The sequence below is a fragment of the Rhinolophus sinicus genome, chromosome 6, assembly GCF_057876585.1.
Source record: "Rhinolophus sinicus isolate RSI-liver-muscle chromosome 6, RSI-T2T, whole genome shotgun sequence".
Taxonomy (NCBI): domain Eukaryota; kingdom Metazoa; phylum Chordata; class Mammalia; order Chiroptera; family Rhinolophidae; genus Rhinolophus; species Rhinolophus sinicus.
The window spans coordinates 62,876,230-62,896,941 of record NC_142506.1 but is presented as its reverse complement, the minus strand read 5'-3'; positions in this window follow the sequence as shown (position 1 = coordinate 62,896,941).

Here is a 20,712-nt window from a genome sequence, read left to right as displayed (position 1 = left end):
GTAATACGTATTGGCACCATTGCATTCAACCTGGTAAAATGACCAAACCCTACCAAACATATAAAATTCGTATTCCTCATCTTCAAGACGGATTGCAAGTGCTGGCAATGCTGACCTGTAATGTTATTTTTCACGCTTTATCTGTGAACACACCTTTTGACCCAGATTGATACTGACAAGCATTGATATCCACCTACAAGCTTATGCTATTAACAGGCCGTAGTCATCGCATGAGAGGCAGGGTAGAATTCTATGAGATGCTTCTCTTGAGAGTTTTCACAAATGGGTTATAATTTCTTACTATAATTAATCATTTGTTTCTCTCATTGTCTCAGAGTTGCTCAGCAGGAGGTCACTCTTTTTTTCTTTTTTTTTTTTTTTTTAGCACTTACTTGCTTCTGGCAAAGGAGAAAGATACAAGGAATTGTTCTTTTTCTGCCTCACGCCCTGGAATCAGCCCTCTCGCCAAGAAACCCTAGTTGCTTTTGTTGAAGGATGGTATTCGGAAGGCAAGACTGGGTGCTAGCGAGTAGCACAGCTACCAGGGTTTCCTTGCAAACAAGCTCAAAAATAGGGATACATATGTACTATACCATATAGTTTTTTAAAGTACGGGTTTCTTGAAAGTTTTCTTTCCATCTGTTGAATTTCCCCTCTTCCTTTATGTTTGTTCTGGAAGGAGGGGTAGTTTCAGCATTTCAACAGTCACTCAATTTATTGATTTTTCTCCACAATAAATTGTCAGGTAAGACTTCACTGCTGAACCCTCACATTTTGAGTCCAAAGGTCAGTGTCACCTATCGAGCTGGACAGCCCAGGCAAATTTCACAACGTGAATTACTGTGATTCTGTGAGCCACTGTTGACACATGCGGTGCCATTTATTCCCACCCCAGAGACAAAGTGCCTTTTCCTTACTATGCCTAATATCCACATCGTATGTCTTTTCTTACATGGAGGCTTCAATGGGTGGAAACAGCCTAAACACAGGTAGCTAATTATGATTTGTATCTGGACGTTGATGAGCTCTGAAAAGGTACACTTTTGCTGTCACTAAATTTATTTTGAACCTAGTAGACTCTCTATACTTATCCTTGGATGGTGTCTTCCTCACACTTTAGGATTGGAGGTGTTCAATTGCATAGAGTACCATGTACCCATAATACTGACACCTGACTGATGCTCTCCTGAGGGGGATCCGTCTTCTTCAACTCCCAGACTCCCATTCATTTCTGCTCATTGTAAGTCTCATGTCAGAGAGTCACTTTCTCCAAAAATGAACCTTGCAGTTTGGGAATAATGCCCTTTCAAGCTCCATATCCACTACATTGCTTTATAATGACTCTTTCACTTTCTGTTCTCTGAGACTATATTGTGACTGCCTTGGAATCAGGACCTTCCCTCTGGTTTGCAGAGGATGCTGGATGAATACTTTGTGAATAAACAGTCCTCTCTACTGTCTTTGACAATCAGTATTTCTGTATCTTTCCCCTACTTGCTACTCAGTACTGAATAACAATTGCATTTTAGTTCAAGTTGGTCCATTTTGCTGCAGTGTGTTTTCAAAATCTCTCTTAGCTCTTCAAGTTCTGACTTACAATTTTGTAGGCTCACTCTGTGACTTCCTCACTTCTCTTTAAGGGACATATATACTTCATGCGCAATCAATGTAATTAATGGCCTTATATTATTTTCTCTGGATTTGCAACATATGAGTGTATTGTTAAGAGAGGGATTTTTTTATTCTAGTATCTTGATGGAAGTTTTTAACACATCGTTTAACTTTGTTTTTGAAATAAGCATCGTACAAATAAGAATTACTTTTGCCAGTTTCCTGACATACAACAGGATTTCATTTTCACAACAAGCCTCTGAAGCTTTTCCTATTTTTACTGCTATTTTCAAAATGAGAAACACAAACCTAGACAGGTAAACTGATTTGATAAAAATCACACAATCATGATTAAACTCACAACCATCTGGCTTTAAAGTTCATGTTTGTAATTTATACTACTCCCGAAAACTATTGTGTGGAAACAAAAGAAATGTGACTGGATCTGTGAATTATTATTATTATTATTATTATTATTAATTTCACATTAGATTAATAGACAAAATTAAGGTTGCCATCTTAGAAGATAAAAACACAAAATGTCAAATTATGTTTTGTGTAATATACTTGTGCTAAAAATTGATTTGTTTGTACTCAAAATTAAAAAAATACTGTCATCCTGCATTTTATCAGCAACCTTTAAATAAATACCAATAAAATGGTATGTTCAGAATTTGTGGAATATCCATCGTTCAAAGTTATCACTGTATGAAGAATGGGCATTAGTTGAACAGACACTTTTACATTGGAAAACATACCGAATCTTCTCAAATAAAGGTGTAAAAATCAAAACAAAAAAAGGAAGAAAAATAAGGAATGATCGAAGGATCAAATAATGAAAGAAGGAGGAAAAAAAGAAGGCATCCATGATGGATGGATGGATGGATGAATGGAATGAAAGAAGGAAGGAAAGAAGGAAGGAAGGAAGGAAAGAAGGAAGGAAGGAAAGAAAGAAGGAAGGAAGGGAGGAAGGAAGGTTCAAAATTAGAATAAAAACAGACAAAAAGTGATAAATGACAGTAAGAGTATCATTGAAAACAAATATTACAAATGCATCCAGTGCTGACACTTAGAAATAATACTGTTTTTCAGTCTTCTGATCCTTACAAATGTGTAAAATATTATAAACCTGAAAAGATTTGGCCGTTCCATAAAGTGAAAATGAGTCCAGACTTCCCCTTTCCATGTTTCTTCCGTATCCTTCACCACTGTTGCTTAGGTTTCAGTTAAGTATTTTCTTGTTACAACATGTTACTTCTGTGTCATTATTTGGATTGCATCAATTCTACTCTCTAGCAGAAACCTGTTTATATTTTTCGTGTGCTTGGATCTCAACTTCAGGTTTGAGTTGATTTCTTGCACAGTGCTTTTCTAGTTAAAAGACAAGATGTCTTGAGGAATTTTTAATATGCTTCCATCAGTCATCTTTCTTACAGCCTATGAAAATTGCTAGCATTTTTTTTGCCATGCTGACATTATAACTAACTTATTTTAAAATGCATTAAATGCTTCATACCCTGATTTAAACCATAGTAGAAAGTTTTTAAAGTTAATAATTTACACAAAAAATATTTTTAAAATTAATACTTAATTTGTTAAAAATTGTCAGTAACTTCTCCCATATTTCAGTTTGAAATAGAGCTTTAGAAAGGAAATTTAACATTTTTTTTCATTGTATTTCCTATCTGGAAAAAAATAGCTTAGATTTATAATGGAATAATAGGTTATTTATTTTTGCTTTATACTTAGATATATAATTATCACAAAGCTGCTACTAGAAAAAATTACATATTCAGAGCACTGAATTAAAAAGGCCTGTTATGCCATGATACAAAGAACAACGCACGTGGAAGAATATATTAAGATAATAGTTGTAGAATTTCTATCAGCTTTGTGTTTCTGGATCTCTCACTTAACACCTCTGGGGTTCTGCTTTTACACATAAAATTCACGATTTTTTAAAAAAATAATTGTTTCTACATTTTCTTTCCCTCTCAATTAATTTGGGGACTATAACAAATGAAATTATTATACTTTCACACATTTTTGGTTCAGTGCAGACAAGGTGGGGTCTTGCATATGTTAACTTTAGCTGTGAATGTCCCCAATGTATTTTGCAGGAAGACAAACTACAGTTAATAGAGTCAGAGATCTTGAAAAGTCTTTAAATCTCCTGCCTCTGGGTTTCCTTATCTTTAAGTAACTCTGGTTGCGATGGAGTTAGACATTCAGGGTTCCTTCTTGAGCAGTTACTAAACTAGAAAAAAAAATACGTAGTTGCCAAGCCGCCACTTTATTTGGTGATGTATAAACACAGTCATTCAATGCAAGCAAGACGCTAGATAAATGATCCACACTGAGGTGGTGCCTCCCTCTACATCTAAGGAAACTGCCTTCAACAGTGAAATCAAATACATTTGAACTTCATAAAACAACTATAGGAAATCTACGCCTATGAGCAGACTAGCAATTTAGACATGGAAAACTACAGATGTTGAAGCACTGTACACTGGCCAAAGAAAATCAGCAGGCAGTACTATAAAACTTCCCTGATCCATAAAATGCTATTTTATTCCTGCAAACAGGAGTTTCACCCCATTTTTTTCATGTGTATTCTATGATATATTTTTTATGGTGTCTATACATTTAAATCTACTTTATTTAAAGATTTTATTTCCTAGTTCTTTATCTTTTGAAAATACTGCAGCTTTCAAAGGAATAATCAATGTTTGCAAAGCAAAACATCTATATTATATAATATGAAGTGCTGCAGAACAAAATAAAATTCATTTTCAGTTTAGTATTAGACATTGTTGCCATGTTTGGAATATAATAATGAGATTGATATTTTAATATCTACTTATTTTTATTCAATTATTTTTTTATATTTGTCTAGTTTTCTTTCAGGTATATTTTCCTCATTTGCTTCAGAGAGGGTTTGTACAATATCCTTTCCCTAACATAGAAAACATCCCCCAAATGGCTTTGGTATATAGTTAATTTGCATTCAGATACTTTGCTATAGCTCTCTCCCCATTTTTCATGAGAGCATTCTGGACTCCAGTGGCAGATTAAATCTCTTAGTAATTAGTTGTTACACATTAAAGCTCTTGCTATCCAAAGTTCTGTGATTTTTAATATGAGAACAGATTTATGCTAAATATCAATAGCGTTGAATAGTTTCATTCCTTAAGACATACTGTTTTTCATTTTTTCATTAATTGTGCAATTGCAATATCTTCATTTTCTCCCTTCAAACAATATGATGGCAATATAATCAGAGTTAGTGCAAGCTTACTTAAACACTTCCAAGTACGTAAGAAACTACCAACTGAGGTTATTTTAGAAAATACAACCTCTTCCCCTATATCTTACAAATGTAGGTCTTTTATGGGAGCTGGGGTTGAGTATTAGATGACCCTGGTGCTTTGACTAAGCTTTTAGACAACTCTTTACTTGTTGCGATGGTAAACACATGCATGCTGGTAGCGTCTCCCCTGGCTGTGGTTAGCACATTATTCTGTTTCTTTCCTAAAACGTGTCTTCTACCACCACATGGGATGGCGTAGGACATACATATTCTGATTTATGTGTGACCTCGGAAATGTGCGGTAGTGAACACCTGTGGGGTAAATAAACCTTGTGCAATGATGTTTGGGAACTAGTGGACATTTATGTTCTGTTTCTTAAAGACAAGAGTCAAAACACACACGGCCTGGCTCTCACTGAGTCCCTTGCTGAAGACCCAATAGCTCCTAGTGACCCCCTGCTTAGGCACTCTCCCTTTCTTCTCTCTTTCATTCTTACACTCGTTCAGTCATATTCCCAGACATCACATGTCAAGATCACACGCATGGTTCAATGTTGAGGTGAAGGTTTTCGGAGGAAAATCTCCACAACATTTAGCAGCTTGAAAAAAAGGAACACTTTCATTTCACTGTTTTTGGTGGGTCAGGAATCCAGAAGCATTGTAGCTGGGGGTTTTGGCTCAGGGTGTCTCATTAGGTTGCAGTTAAGCTGTCAGCTGGGGATGGCTGTATCTGGACCATCACTGGGACTGAATACTCCACTTCCAAGATCATGCACATGGCTCCTGGCAAGCCTTCGTAATTCATCACTTGGTTGACTCCACAGGCTGGGTGTGTAGCTCTGCAATGTGGGACTTGGCTTCTCTCAGTGTCCTTCCAGGACACCAATGTCAGTTCCTAATATTATTTTGGATTAAGGTAAACATCTTAGAAATGGTGGGGGCAGAAAAAGAGCTCAATTGACTTGTGTAGCTGATCTTCATTGTCTGGGGAGCTGGTCCCCACAGAACTTCATTGAACGTTTAACTCTTTGAGCCAAGATCTTTTTTTATCATGTCAGCCACAAAAAACTCTCTACAAATACTGACGTCCTGTCATGACATACTCGCTCAAGAGCTCGATGACTTATTTTCTAAACTTTCTCCTAGGGGAGTATTCTTAATTATTAATTTCCTGCGTAATTTCTCTGATATTTATTTCATCCTATTCAATTTTTCATGTCTCCCTTGTAATGGCTGCTGGCACAGCTGACATCGAGCTGCAGGGTTCTGAGCGGCCCTGAGCCAGTGACACTTGGCTAATCCTTCCTTCAGTTTTTATACCAAGTGCAAAAGAAATAGGATTCCCACTTAAAAACAAAATCAAAAAGTAACTCACAATTTTTAAAAATAATTTTCCCAATATTTATTCTGAAGATTTTACTTTGTCAACATATAAACAATGTTCCCCCAAAGATGAACAAAGGTAGTTTTCTGTGTAAGTACTGTGTGCTAACCGACTGAGCCACTGAAGTTCCAAGTAATTTTCTGTTATTCATTACATTTCAAACACTATAGTTGTACTTTGCCTAACCAAATGTTTCTTATATATCTCTAGTTTCATCTCATATCTGTTCCATTCAGTCATGAAGTTTCAATGGAAGAATTATAATCTCATTTCACTGAAGATTTTTCAATGCTATTTTCCTATTGATATTATAATTGATGACATTCTGTATATCAGTAGAACATAGTAAACCATCACTAAAAATTGGAAAATTTGTTGTTTTTGTGAAAGGATAATATCACTTATTTTTAGGAAAAACAAACAAAACACCGAAGGCTACATAAAACATAGTTTAATATTTAATATATTTGGTAACTGATCTACAAATTTGAATGCATAATCATAACTTTGGAAATGTAAGTTCATGAATCTCACTATTTTATTATTCAAGAATACTTATTATGCAACACAATGTAGAGTTTCTGAATTAATAAATTAAAATTAGTTTTGTTTAACATCATCGTATTTTCTAAGTAACTGGATATAATTTTTTTTCAGAGTTTCTATAAATTATGAGGTTATACTTTCAAGTAAGTCAAGTAACTATTTAAATTGGTGACTAATTTTACTGTATTGACCAGCACAATATAGACAACCTTTCCACAAATGCACAGGAGTTGATCTATTCCTATCACTACATTAAGGTAGATGATACTACATCAGTAACATTTATTGCATAAAGAGCACCCTGACTTAAAATAAAACTACAATAATTAAGATGATGTGATACTGGCAAAAAGACTAGACAAACAGATTAATGGAATAGAGAACCCAGGTGTAGACGAATGTAAATATAGCCAACTGATCTTTGACAAAGGAGAAAAGGAAATAACAATGGACCACCAATAATCTCTTCAACTAAAGGTGCTGGAATCACTGGACATCCTGACCTGACACAGACCTGACACCATTTACGAAAATTAACTGAATTTTTTTTTCCATGTCATTTTACATTTATCAAACCCACAGAATATACGATAGCAAGAATAAAACCCCTATATAAACTATGAACTGTGTGTTATAATAATGTTTTAATGTAGGTTCATCAATAGTAATAGATGTTGTGGGATGTTGATTGGGGGGACGGCCTATAAATATGTGGGGACAGGGGATATATGGGGCCTCTCTGTAGTTCTTTCTTGGTTTTGCTGACACCTGTAATAGCCCTAAAAATTAATGTCTATTTTAGAATTAAAAAGTCCTCGATACTTAGTAGTGTACAATAGTAAGAATTTATTGCCACACATTCGATGGGGAAACTTAGCTGAAGCCACGCTGCCCCACACACCTCTTACCCTCCTCCTAAGACCATCTGGCCAGGCTGGGGACCTGTTTCTCTTAGAGATAACAAAGTATAAAAAGGAAAACAGAAACGGTACCATTTTTAGCCTCAGCACAGGCTGACAAGCTGTCATTTCCACCTTACTCTATAGGCCAAATCAAATCACATGACTCTGCTCAAAGTGAAAATGGGGAGACACTGAAAAACAAAGTGAAGGGTTGAAGAAATGGGGCGCTTTAGGCCATCTACCACTCCATATTACAGATAAATTAAAGAAATTCACTGCAAAACTAACGAAATGTCACTTGGGAAATTAGATTATAAAAGACTCTGGCTTTCCTTTTGCTTGACCCACTTCTGCCGTTCTCTCTCCCTCTCTTCCTGTCTCTTTCTCCCCTCTCGCCATGGGAAGCCAGTTGCCATGTTTTGGGCAGCGTTACAGAAAGACAAGCATGGCAAAGAACTGGCATCTCCATCGAAGAGCAAGAGAGGACCTGAGGCTGATCAGGGGCCCTTTCAGTGAAATGTGAAGTGGATCCTTCCCTAGTTGAGCCTTGTAATGGCTGCTGGCACAGCTGACATGGAGCTTCAGGGTTGAGAGCAGCCCTGACCCAGTGGCACTTGGCTAATCCTTGCTTCAACTCCTGACTCCCAGAAACTATGAGAATAAATGTATCCTGTTTTAATCCAGTAACTACTGAGGTAAGTTTTTATACAGCGATGGATAACTGATAACTAATACACATGATAACAGGTGTTCTAATAGTCTTTAGAAATATTACATGAAAATGTGCCCAGCGACCACTTGATAATGAGAAAAACATAAACTATAAAACAAATAAAACTGTGGGAAATTCGAATAAAAAAATGCACGCTAATTTGAAAAAAAGCAAACAGGCGTATATATTAATAACAGTTTTCAGATCATTTAACTATTAAGGATGAAGGACACTAAGGAACAAATATTAGTGTCAACAGTAAGTAGGGGAACCTGAAGCTTGTTCTCATCCAGTATATATGAAAACCCAGAGAAACCCCAAACCAACAGCTACAATGCAGAAATAGGTGGATTCAGAAAATCCTAATTAGGATTCAATTTATAATAGAAGAGAGTTCTAAAAAAGCTAAATACGTATTTACCAACTCAAAACAAGTCCTAAAAGGATAGAATCGGATAACACCAGGATGCTCTACGCTAGAAAAAATGTAGTTTTTTGTTTTTTTTTATTGGAGATGCCTAGGAATCTTTTTTGCTTATTACAAATTTCCTTACAATTGGTTCCTAGAAGCCAACGAAAAATAAACAGTCATTACACAATACATAACATCCATGATACTTTTTCAAGTTATGTACAGAGAAGTATAAACTTGACTGTTTTTTTTTTTTTCCATGTGGGGCCACTGAGGACAGCTTTTATTTATCTTGGGTTTACCCATCACACTAGTAATAGTCTGAAGAAAATTATAAGTGATCAAATACATTTGTTTAATGAATTAACAAGTATACATACTTCCGTTAAGGTTTATCTTTTTCCCTGTTCTTTCTCTACTTCTTTTTTCTTTTTTGAATGGGACTAAATAACTCATCTTCCATAAAAACATTTAAAAAATACTCGCTCTATATTTATATTTGGTTCCTTATTATTAAGTGTTTTTTCGTAATTTTTAAAAAATATCGCATTGATTTTAAATTGAGCATGCAATAGGTAACGCATTTGAATGTTTTAAATGTATTTTCATATTGGCACAACTTGTCCTTAATACATTGAGATCCTGGAAGGCAATAACCTTTTATGCTTTCATACCCTCATACCTCATAACACAGACCATTTAGCAAAGTGTTTTAACACAGTAAAGCTCCATAAGCGAGAATACGTGCACTCTTATAGTAAACAATACTGACCCAAATTTTTGTTTTAGTGGGATCACTCTTAAATATTCTAACAAATAAACTTCTAGGTGACAGTGACATTAAAGTGGATATAAACAAACTAATACTTCTGGTTGGAAACAATCTAGTCTCTAATCTTTAATTACATAGAAACTGTTACTACATCTATTCTTTTGCTGCATCTCCCCTTGGTGGAAAACCCCCCACCCCCCCAGGTCCCAACACAATACTCTCTGTACAATGAACAATAAGTGCTTTTAAATCAGTCCAACCTAAGATGCTTCATCCAAAAAATAATTTCATTTTTGCGACTATATTGTTGCCATCAAACTAAAAGTGTCGAGAAAAAGTGTCGAGCGTAGCCTTAAATTAAGGAAGCATTTTATAATTATCTGATAAACATGAACAAAATAGATTTCCAATTCTAGTCTTTCAGCTCTAAATTAGGTTTTAGTTCCTAATCTAATTTAGCATTCTCTTGCAGTAGAAATTTTCAAGATAACATTTCAACTCTCCACTTCCCTTAGTCTATCAAGTCCCAATCTTATCTGTATAAGGAAGACCAGACCTGTTCACATCAGAATTGGATAGGGCAGAATAATCTTTTCATTTTGCTACTTGTCTACGTGACAGCGGCAGGCAGTAGGAACAGAGTAATTCTAGTCATGCAGTTCACCCTCTTGTAATATGAAGTTAAAACTCAAATCCAGCAATGCTCTGATACAGCTAATCTGGCTGCAGTTGTAGCGAAAACTCCAAAATTATAATAACATCCTGAGAACGTATAGCTTCTCTTTCCAATATTCATTTAATGCTTCCTTCCCTTTTATTGGAAAAAAAAGTACTCCACTTGACTAATGTCTGAACTCAAATTTAATATGTTTACACTTGCACTTTCTTAATCATATACACTGACGCTCTTAAAGCTATTCATTTCATTTTTCCAAAAACTCCGCACATTTTTAAATGGAACTGAATTTTATTCCATTGCTCACATTTCTAATTGTGGCTAATCTACATTGTGGATGACACAGTTGCCAGTGTCATTTTGGGGATGTCTTCTACTCTATTGAGTACAGTATTAAATGAAACAATAACTGGCTTATGAGGTCAATTTTTCTTCTCCCCAGCATCCCTGACACAGGTGTTGTACTGACTTGTGCTTGCCTGACCAAGCAGACACTGCCTCTCTCTCCTAGGACTGTAGAGCCTGTACAAGGAGCATAGGACATGAGTGAGAAATGTAGGCCATTCATTGCAGTACGAGCAATGTAACCAGACTCTGTCATTACAAACGGATCTATGCCATTTCCTGTTCCTCACCCATCAGGAACTTCCTGCCTATTCCTAAAACTGAAACTCCAAACCCTCAGCTAGCTTTAGTTCCTTGAAATATTTCTAATAACATACGGTTTTTCAGAGACAATAACTATTGAATTTAAGCAAGAAACATAATTGATCTAGAATGTAGTTATGTTCAGTACACTGTAATACAGCCAGCACCCTATTTTCCTTCACTATGAAGCAAATTAGAAATTGTGTGTCATATCTTGATAAGACAATGCTACCTGCAAAAGGACACCTCAGATTTTGTGAATTTGAGGTGCACAGTGGTTAGATATATGATTAGAAGATTTAACATGGTTATAAATTAAGGAGAATAATCATACCACGTTTCCCCGAAAATGACACCTAGCCAGACAATCAGCTCTAATGCGTCTTTTGGAGCAAAAATTAATAAATGACTCTGTCTTATATTGTATTATATAACATAAAACCGGGTCTAATATTACAGTAAAATAAGACTAGGTCTTATATTAATTTTTGCTCCAAAAGATGCATTAGATCTGATTGTCCAACTAGATCTTATTTTCGGTGAAACATGGTATATGATATGAAATTGTTTTAAAATTATATGAACTGTAATAAATTTTAAAACCTCAACTACTAGAAATAAATGCAGTTATATATATATATATATATATATATATATATATATATATATATATAATTATATATAAACTATATATATATATAGTTTAAATACCTAACCTTTTAAAAAGGTTAGATATTATAATTATAGATTAAAAGTACAGACAAGTATGCTTGCAATGGGATAATAAAAACAGGATGGTATGAAGTGCAAAACTCAGGTAAGTGTATTAATATTTGAGAAAAACTCAGCTGAATGAATTCCCATCACCTCCCTTCTTTTTAGTTATAATTTTTGCTCCCTGAAGAAATATATGTATATAGATATATGTACTGATATGTATATGTGTATATATATATATATATATATATATATATATATATATACTGATATATATATGTACATATAATATTGTGTGTGTGTATATATATATATATATATATATATATATATATATATATATCATTTTCCATATAAAATGAATTATTTAAACTAGGGTTTAGGTTCTATTTACCATAAATGAACAGAACTATTTACAATATATCTGCATTTACCCATATTCATGACATAATCCTAACTTTGCAAGTCTAGCTTTTTTTTATATCTATTTTGGTTATTCATGAATTTCCCTATTTTAGTGTATAGAGAAAATATTTAAATATGCCCTGTTAGCAGTTTAAAATATAAATACTTTTAAACACATTATGGAACATTTTCTTTGATATCAATATTTTTTAATTTTCTTAAACCTTGAATATTATTTTCTTATATGTTGTTCTATGCTATTGCTCTACATGATAAGGAGAATTAAAAAGATTAATTACTTGAGAACTTAATTATGTCAAATCATTTCTTGGGATAATCATGCCCAATGCAAAAGATGTTAGACTGAGTTGGTTTTTTACCAGCTTTCCCAGTATCAGGGAGAAATTTATTAAGAAACAAGCTCTTAGGGTGATTTGAAATAATTTATATCTCACATCACTCCATATGATTAGTCAATGATGCAGAAAATGTGGTTTTGCTTCAATTCATCATTCAACTTATACAGTGATTAGTCAGCTTTACATCTAGACTGTTTTAAATATCACAACCATTTTTTTTTTTTTGCATAAGAAAGAAAAAAAGTGAAACCTAGATTTTCCCAAACAGTAGGAAACGCGTGTGTTACAAATTGCATTGAGCTGTGGAACAGGGTTCAAACTGTACTGTTCTATCAAAGGACGCTTACTTAGCACTGGACTTTTCCTACTAAAATCGATTGTGTGATAGAAGCTGGTTATGAATTAGAACAAAAAGGAAAACAAATGTTCCTTCATACCAATAACGAATAGTTTATTTTAAAATAATTTCTAGGTGTTTTGAAGAATCACAGTGGTATAACAAGACCAGAGAATTTGTCTTTGAAATGCTACAGGCTCTATAGCACCCCACTGAAAAATGATGTTGTGTTGTTCAGTATGCCAGAAACAACACATGGAAATAATGTATATTCCTATTGAAATAATTTTCTAGCAAACTAAGTATATCAAACATCATTCATGTTAGTCCTAAAAAGGCATCTATTTATATTTCATCCTCCTCTCTATATGTATATCTATTTACTCTTTTATAGATATAAGTACATTTGAAAGACTTAGTGGTTTATACGCAGTTAATTATTTCCAAATACAATATAACTATATATAAGAGTACCTTATACATTTAAATATTGACTCTCTATCAGATATATTGTTTCCAAATAGTGTCTTCCATTCTACAGGTTGCACGTTTACTCTGTTAATGGTTTTCCTTTGCTGTGCCAAAGCAATTTGGTTTGATGGGGTCCCCCTTGTCTATTTTACTTTTGTTGCCTGTGCTTTTAGTGTCATTGCTAAGATCAATATCAAGGAGCCTTTTTCTGATGTGTTCTTCTAGGAGATTTACGAGGTCTTACATTTAAATCATTAATATATTTGGAAGTGACTATGGTTCATTAAAATAAGGATTTAACTTCATCCTTTTACTGTGGATATATCCAGTTTTCCCAGCACCACTTACTGAAGAGACTATTTTACCCCATTGTGTATCCTTTGTGTGTTTGTCAAAAGTCAGTTGACTATAGGTGTGTGGGTTTATTTCTGGGCTCTCTATTCTGTTCCATTAGTCTATATGTCTGTTTTGATGCCAGTACCATGTTATTTTCATTACTATATCCTTGTAAGATAGTATGAAATCGGGAAGTGGGATACCTGTGGTTTTGCTTGAGATTGCTTTAACTACTCTGGATCTTTTGCAGTTCCACATGAATTTTAGGATTGCTTTTTTCTATTTTTGTGAAGAATGCCTTTGGAATTTTGATAGCCATTGTACTGACTATGTAGATCACTTTGCGTAGCATTTTAACAATATCAATTCTGTACCTCATACCATCTCCAAAAACTAATCTAGAATGAATTACTGAAGGCTAAAACTAAAGTGATTAGAACAGAATTTAGGGGAAACATTGCGATATCAGGATAGACAAAGATTTTATATGGAGTATAAAAATAATAGTCATAAAAATAATAACTTGGACTTCACTTGACACTATTATCCATCAAGGAAATACAAACTAAATTCACAAAATACCATTTTATACCAAACAGAATAGATTAAAAAATATAATACAAAGTAGTAACAAAGACATGGAGTAATTGGAAATCTCTCGTATATCAGGTAGGTGTTTAAATAGTACAACCACTTTGAAAAACAGTTGAGCAGTTCCTTATAAAGTTGTAGATACATATGTGTTCTGAATCAGTAAGTATACTCCTATGTATATATGTGCTACAAAATACAAATATAAACCACTCAAAGAGACATGTATGCAAATATCCGTACTAACTTGTTTTCATATAGGCAAAAGTTAGGAACAGCACACATATCCATTTAAAGCTGAATGGAGAAACAAATTGCAATGGAAGTATACAGCAGCGATATATTTTTACTTATGCATATACCAGCAATGAGTACATTCAGCAACACAAATGAACAAACTGCTGATAAATGCAAAGACATCCATGCATCTCACAGACATTATGTGTGGAATAAAAGCCAGACACCAAAGAATGCACAGCAAGTTATTCTGGCTATCCAAAATTCTAGAATACAGAAACTAATCTACGATGACATAAATCACACCAGTATTTACCCTTGGTGAATGGGGTAAGTGCAAAGTGTCACAACTTTCTGGAGTAATGGAATTTTTTAATGTTGATTGACATGGCGGTTTCATGGATGTATACATGTGTCAATACTCAGAACTGAACTCTGAAAAGTTGTCCCCTTTGCTGTATTTAAACTTTATATTGATAGAGTCAATTAAAACCCCCCAAAACTGTAAATAAAACAAAAACACAAACAAACAAAAAAACATTGTTAACAAAGCAACTGCATCGCAAGGGAATTCAGGAATACAAACATAGGCTGCATACCAGGGGGTTAATCGAGGCAACGTATGATGGGCAGTCAGTCTCTCTCTCTCTCTCTCTCTCTCTCTCACACACACACACACACACACACACACATACACACACAATCCCATTGGCTCTGCAATTCAGGTACTTGGTTCATGCAAGAAGAATTATCAAGGATTTATATTCTAGAATGTTTAATCTCTCCTGGAAAAACCTAGGAACTAGAGTTGCCATTTACACATAGGCATAAGAGCAAGAACCTTGCCCACCCTCCCTAAAGCTTAACTTCAGTTAAAAACACCCACTCATACTCAGAGCTTGAGTTACACTTCCTACTGCTCTAACTAGATACTCATTTGGAGAAAGCTTCATATGTGAAAAAGAAGGCTACGAGAACCAAAAAGTGTGGCTTAATGGAACTAAAATGAACTATTAAAAATAATTCAGTAATGCACAGAGATAAACACAAGTAAACATGCATACAATCATACGTAAAATAAGAGGAGGGTGTCCACACAAACACGTTCACAAAAATGTTTATAGCAGCTGTATCCATTAATCGCCCCAATATGGAACAAACCAAGATGCCCTTAAATAAGTGAAAAATAAAAAAATACTGTAGTACATTCACACAATAGGATATGATTCAGCAACGAAGGAAATGAGCTATCAAGCCACAAAAATATATGCATGGACCTCAACTAATATTGCTGAGTGAAAGAAACCATCTAAAAAGGAAATTCATTATATGATTCCACTTTTATGATATTCCTAAACGACAGTACTACAGAGATGGCTAACAGACTACAAGTGGAATTCAGTTCACGGTGGGGGATGGTTGAGTACTTGAAGCACAAGGCATTTTTCGGGTGGTGAATCTATTCACTATGATACCTTAATGGTGGATATATGACGCTTATACATTTGTCAAAATCAATAGAACTTTACAGCACGGTGAGTGAATGTTAAAGTAGGCAAATTTTGCAAAATCATTTAAGAGGCCATCGATTCTCAGGATGGAAAGCAGACTATAACAAAAGACTTATTATAAATGTTTGAAGCATTCTCACTGAATGGGGTGAAGGAAAATTTGCTGACTACATAACTTTGGAAAGGAGAGATATCAATATGACTAAAGGTAAAATCTTTACATCAGCCCTGCACTCTCATTGATAGACTTGTATCCTATGGGGATATAGACTGAAAATTCTGATACAGCTATATTTGTATACTGGAATTGAGTCATAAAGTAAATAAATGGCAGGTGCTGGGAACCAGTATTCTTACTCTTAGTATGGGAAATTACAGAGAAGCAAAAAGGGCAGACTAGAATGATTCACACGATAAGAGTTGGAGCCCTCAGTACGAGCTCATGTTTACCTTAATACAACTATGGATGTTTAGATGGAGAATAATTTATAGATACGTGCATGTGTAAGGGTTGATATACACACATCTATCCCCTTGCTCTGTCAGCTGAGAGATTCTGGAAGCACTGATATCCAAGTGAACACACTTAGGACCCAGATTTTAGCTTCTCATGCCATTCAAAAATAATAATAATAAAAAGGAGCTGAGTCTCCTTGGAGAAATGGCAGATTCAGGGACTGGAGCAGAAAATACTCAAAAATAGCCTGAAGCAACGTGTAGCATCAAAAAGTAATAAAGCACCTCCACCAACAAGAACAACTGAAACCATGCAATGATGTCTGTCAAAGGGAAATAAGACCTAACCCAGTGAGGACCCCAAACTGGAATCAGCAAAACTGGAATAACATGAACAACAAAATAAGTCAAGTAGTATTGGTTCATAACCCAATTTAAAAATTAACATCCATAGGTCCCTACCGATGTACATTTAAAAAGATAAATAAATAATGACATGACAGAGACTAGACCCTCTCCCATCCAGGAGAATCCCAAATAATTGATGTAGATACACTGCCCCGGAAGACATGGAGCCTAACACACCCTCCTTAAGTGTGGGCTGTGCAGAGTGGGCTCCTTCTGAAGTTTATGGCATGGACAACAAAAAAACCCAAACAAAACAAACAAAAACCAAAACAACAACAACAACAAAACAACAACAGTAACTTTCAAGTGAAAAAACCTGACAAAACACTACCTCGGCCTGGAGATCAAGGTAAACACCAACAGTGATGAATCAGGTTGATAATTTGTACCCTTGAAAGGATATGATGAGAATAAAACTTTACCTCTGTGATCTTATTCCCCCAAACTCACAACCCCAGCCTAATCAGGAAACAAACAAACAAATCCCAACTGAGGGACACTCTACAAATAGCTGACCGGTACTCCTCCCAAGTGTCCAGGTCATCAAAATCAAGGGAAGTTTGAGGAACTGTCACAGTCAAAAGGCGCCTAAGGAGACAGGACAACTTAATGTAATGTGATAGCCTGGATGAGATCCTGAGAGAGAAAAAAGAAAAGAAATGAATGGGCATTTTTTATTAACATGCAAAATGATAATGGGTTAAAATATATGATCTGTACTTCAGTAAGTCAGTAAGAGGAAAAATATTTACAATCAAAAAGATAAAGTATAAAAAAGGGAAAGTAACCATCCCTGTTCCTAGGTTTCTAGAAAAAAATCATTTTGTTGATCTCCTTGGAAGAAAGTTATCTACTTTATTAAGCCATTTGTTTTTCCATGGTTGTTGGGTCAGCATCAACTTTCACATGATAGCTCCTTCTGGAGGTTTTCTAATTAAGATACTTAATGGTTGTATCTTATTAATTCTTGTTGATTGAAGATGGCTGATATCATTTCAGCTGCTAAGTGTGCATCCAAAGATAAATGTTGTTTAATTTAACTGTTAATTAAGTGAGCCCTCTGAGACATTTTACACTGAAGATCAAAAACAATCAATCTCTGATTAAGGATACATCATACTCATGGATGAGCCGATCACAGAGTTGGAGAGTAAAGGTAGCCTGTACCTCTTCATGAGTAACAGGAATGATAGGGATAATTATACCTCTTACATTTTTCAAAATATTTAGATAGATCAAAATGCAAACGATTGAAATTAATTCTGAGTACAGATACTTCTGTTGCATGAGTGTACTGGTGACTGGTTCTGAGAGAGGTGAGCTATGATTCCATCAGAGGTAAGAACACAGGGACGGTAAAGAAAGGCCTTGAAAACATGAGATGCCAAGGTTATTTGGTAGTTCAAGTAATTTACGTTTTATATTCTGTTTGTTCTTTTCTCTTTCCCCTATCATTGGGCATAATTAATACAGTCTGGTTCCCGAGTCAGGGCCACCACCCTGTGTCTTTGACACCTAACTTTCCTAGTAAAATGCATTTCTTCATCATTGAGTAACTCAGAATGGTCCAGGCATTTTTATACTTTTTAAAGGCAGTGAGAGTCGCATGACTTTTTAAATAGGCCGTTGTCTCCACGTATACAGAACATATATATTCATCGATGCATTTCCACCACCGAGAGTGGGAGACAGTAATATAAAACACATTGAGCGATGCTCAAATCCTCTCTTAGGATGTCGTTTGCATCCGTGAGGTACTTTTCCAGTGTCCTGTAGGTGCCAGGTGAGTCATGGATTGCTATCTTTGAATCTGAACAGCGTTCAGCTCTATTCTAAAAAGCTGTCTCCTGGAGTACTTGAGCAAGTTTCCTCTTGAGATTATCTGCTCCCAATATACATTCACTTAGCTCCGCAAGATTATTTCCTCTTTGATCTGATGACTTGATTTTTCCAGACTCAGGAGCCAGCAATCGTGCATCTGTGGTAAAATTTGTAAAGGATTCCATGGATTTGTCTTGGCCGTGGAGAAAGAATCGGTACCCGGACAGTTACATTCTACACCTCAGGCTATCAGATTCCTTTTGGCTGGATTACAAACTGAAAGAAACCCAAACTCCTGCACTTACACGTCCCGTTCCTGAGTCTGCTTTTACCAGCCGATTGTACACGTGCGTGGGGTCAGCAGGCTTAGTTAGATAAGCACGCACTTACATTTTGAACTCAGTACCCATGTTCTTCAAATTCTTTCTCATCATCTCAACACTGGGTGTTCCCCTTGACTTTATTTCACAGAAGCCTCAGAGTTTCAGATTTACACCATCTCTCTGGCTCTTTTCTTGTATCTTTTCTCGGCTACTACGGGTTTAACTTAGATTTATTTGATCAGTTTGAAATGAAAACAACAAAACTCGAAAACCCACAAATTCTTCCAAATCTGCCTTGTACAGCAACTTAACCACTATATAGCGGTGTGTGTGTGTGTGTGTGTGTGTGTGTGTGTGTGTGTGTGTTTCTGATGCTTGGCTTCTTACCCACATTTACTTCAGGCTTTCAACATTATCCTTGACCTACTTGTTAATACACTTTTCCTACAATGATGTTCTCTTATGAAGAGGGCTTTTATGCTGGCTGTTAAAGGACATGTCTAACCTTGTCCCACACATTTAGCACAATATCAAATGATTTTTAGGGTTTTATTTAAATGAAAATTTCCTCAATTCATTTAATCTTATCATTAGGTAATTAACTAAGTCTTTGATTTACGACAATTTTCTCAACCTTGATGGAAATTCTAAATACTGGATTTGACCCGCAAAAAGGAATGCATTAAAATTAAGAAAACCCCAAGGCCTATAAGTTCTAAAATTATGTCTTATGTAATAATGGAATGAAGTGTTCTGATATGGTAGGCAAAATTAAAGGTTCTTAATTTAATTTTATGATAGTCAATAGATCTTCAACAAAATTATTTGTTTCTTAGTTTTGTTTTCACTTCCTTATACAATAGGTTAAAAACAAATTTCAAATTACTTTATATATATATGTACATACACACACACACATTTAAACATTATTTTGAAATTTTGATTATAAAGAATAAAGCCAAAAATTATCAACACTATCGACTCATATAAAAAAAATCATCTTGATTTGCTTTGCAAAATAATTTTCTTGATAAGAGAATAATGCAACAAAGACCACAGCTTAACCTAGAATTATTTTAAGGAAAACAATTTTAAAGTAACTTGAAACCAATGCAATATCCTACTCTCCTTACGTTCTTATTTAAATGACCTTATTTAAAATAGGGATGTATATTTTAGTGGTTTGATAGGTAAAGGGATGCATATTAATCTCATAGATAATTGTTTTTATATGTTTACTTCATATAATATTAAAAGAAATAAACTCTTTAACCATCTGTCTACTCCCACCCTACTAATACCCTGTTTCTAAACGTACAAAGTTTATAATGCCTGTATTATTAAAGCCTGCATTGAAAAGTACTGGTTTTGATAAGACTTCTTCTCAGACTAATTAAAAATACTAAGACAAACTGAAATAAGATTTTCAATTAAACAGTCTTATGGGCTTGTTCAATATGTGTATGTATATATCAATATGTAAAATATATGGCAATACCTTCAGCGGGTGCATTAGAAAAAAAAAACAAGACCATACTCTCATTCTATATATTTTTTCTCGACTTTAGAAATACTAAATAGAAATGAGACTAGATGTGTGTGTTCACCTGGTTTTAATGTCAATTTCACTTCCCCTAATATGTGAGAAAAATTGAGGCTGGAATCTTGGGAGAAGATGAAGCTGAATTGAGGCATTCAAAAACATAAGAAGTGAAGATCAAAAGGTATTTTACTGCAGGCTCATATTTAATAAAACGAGAAAGAAAA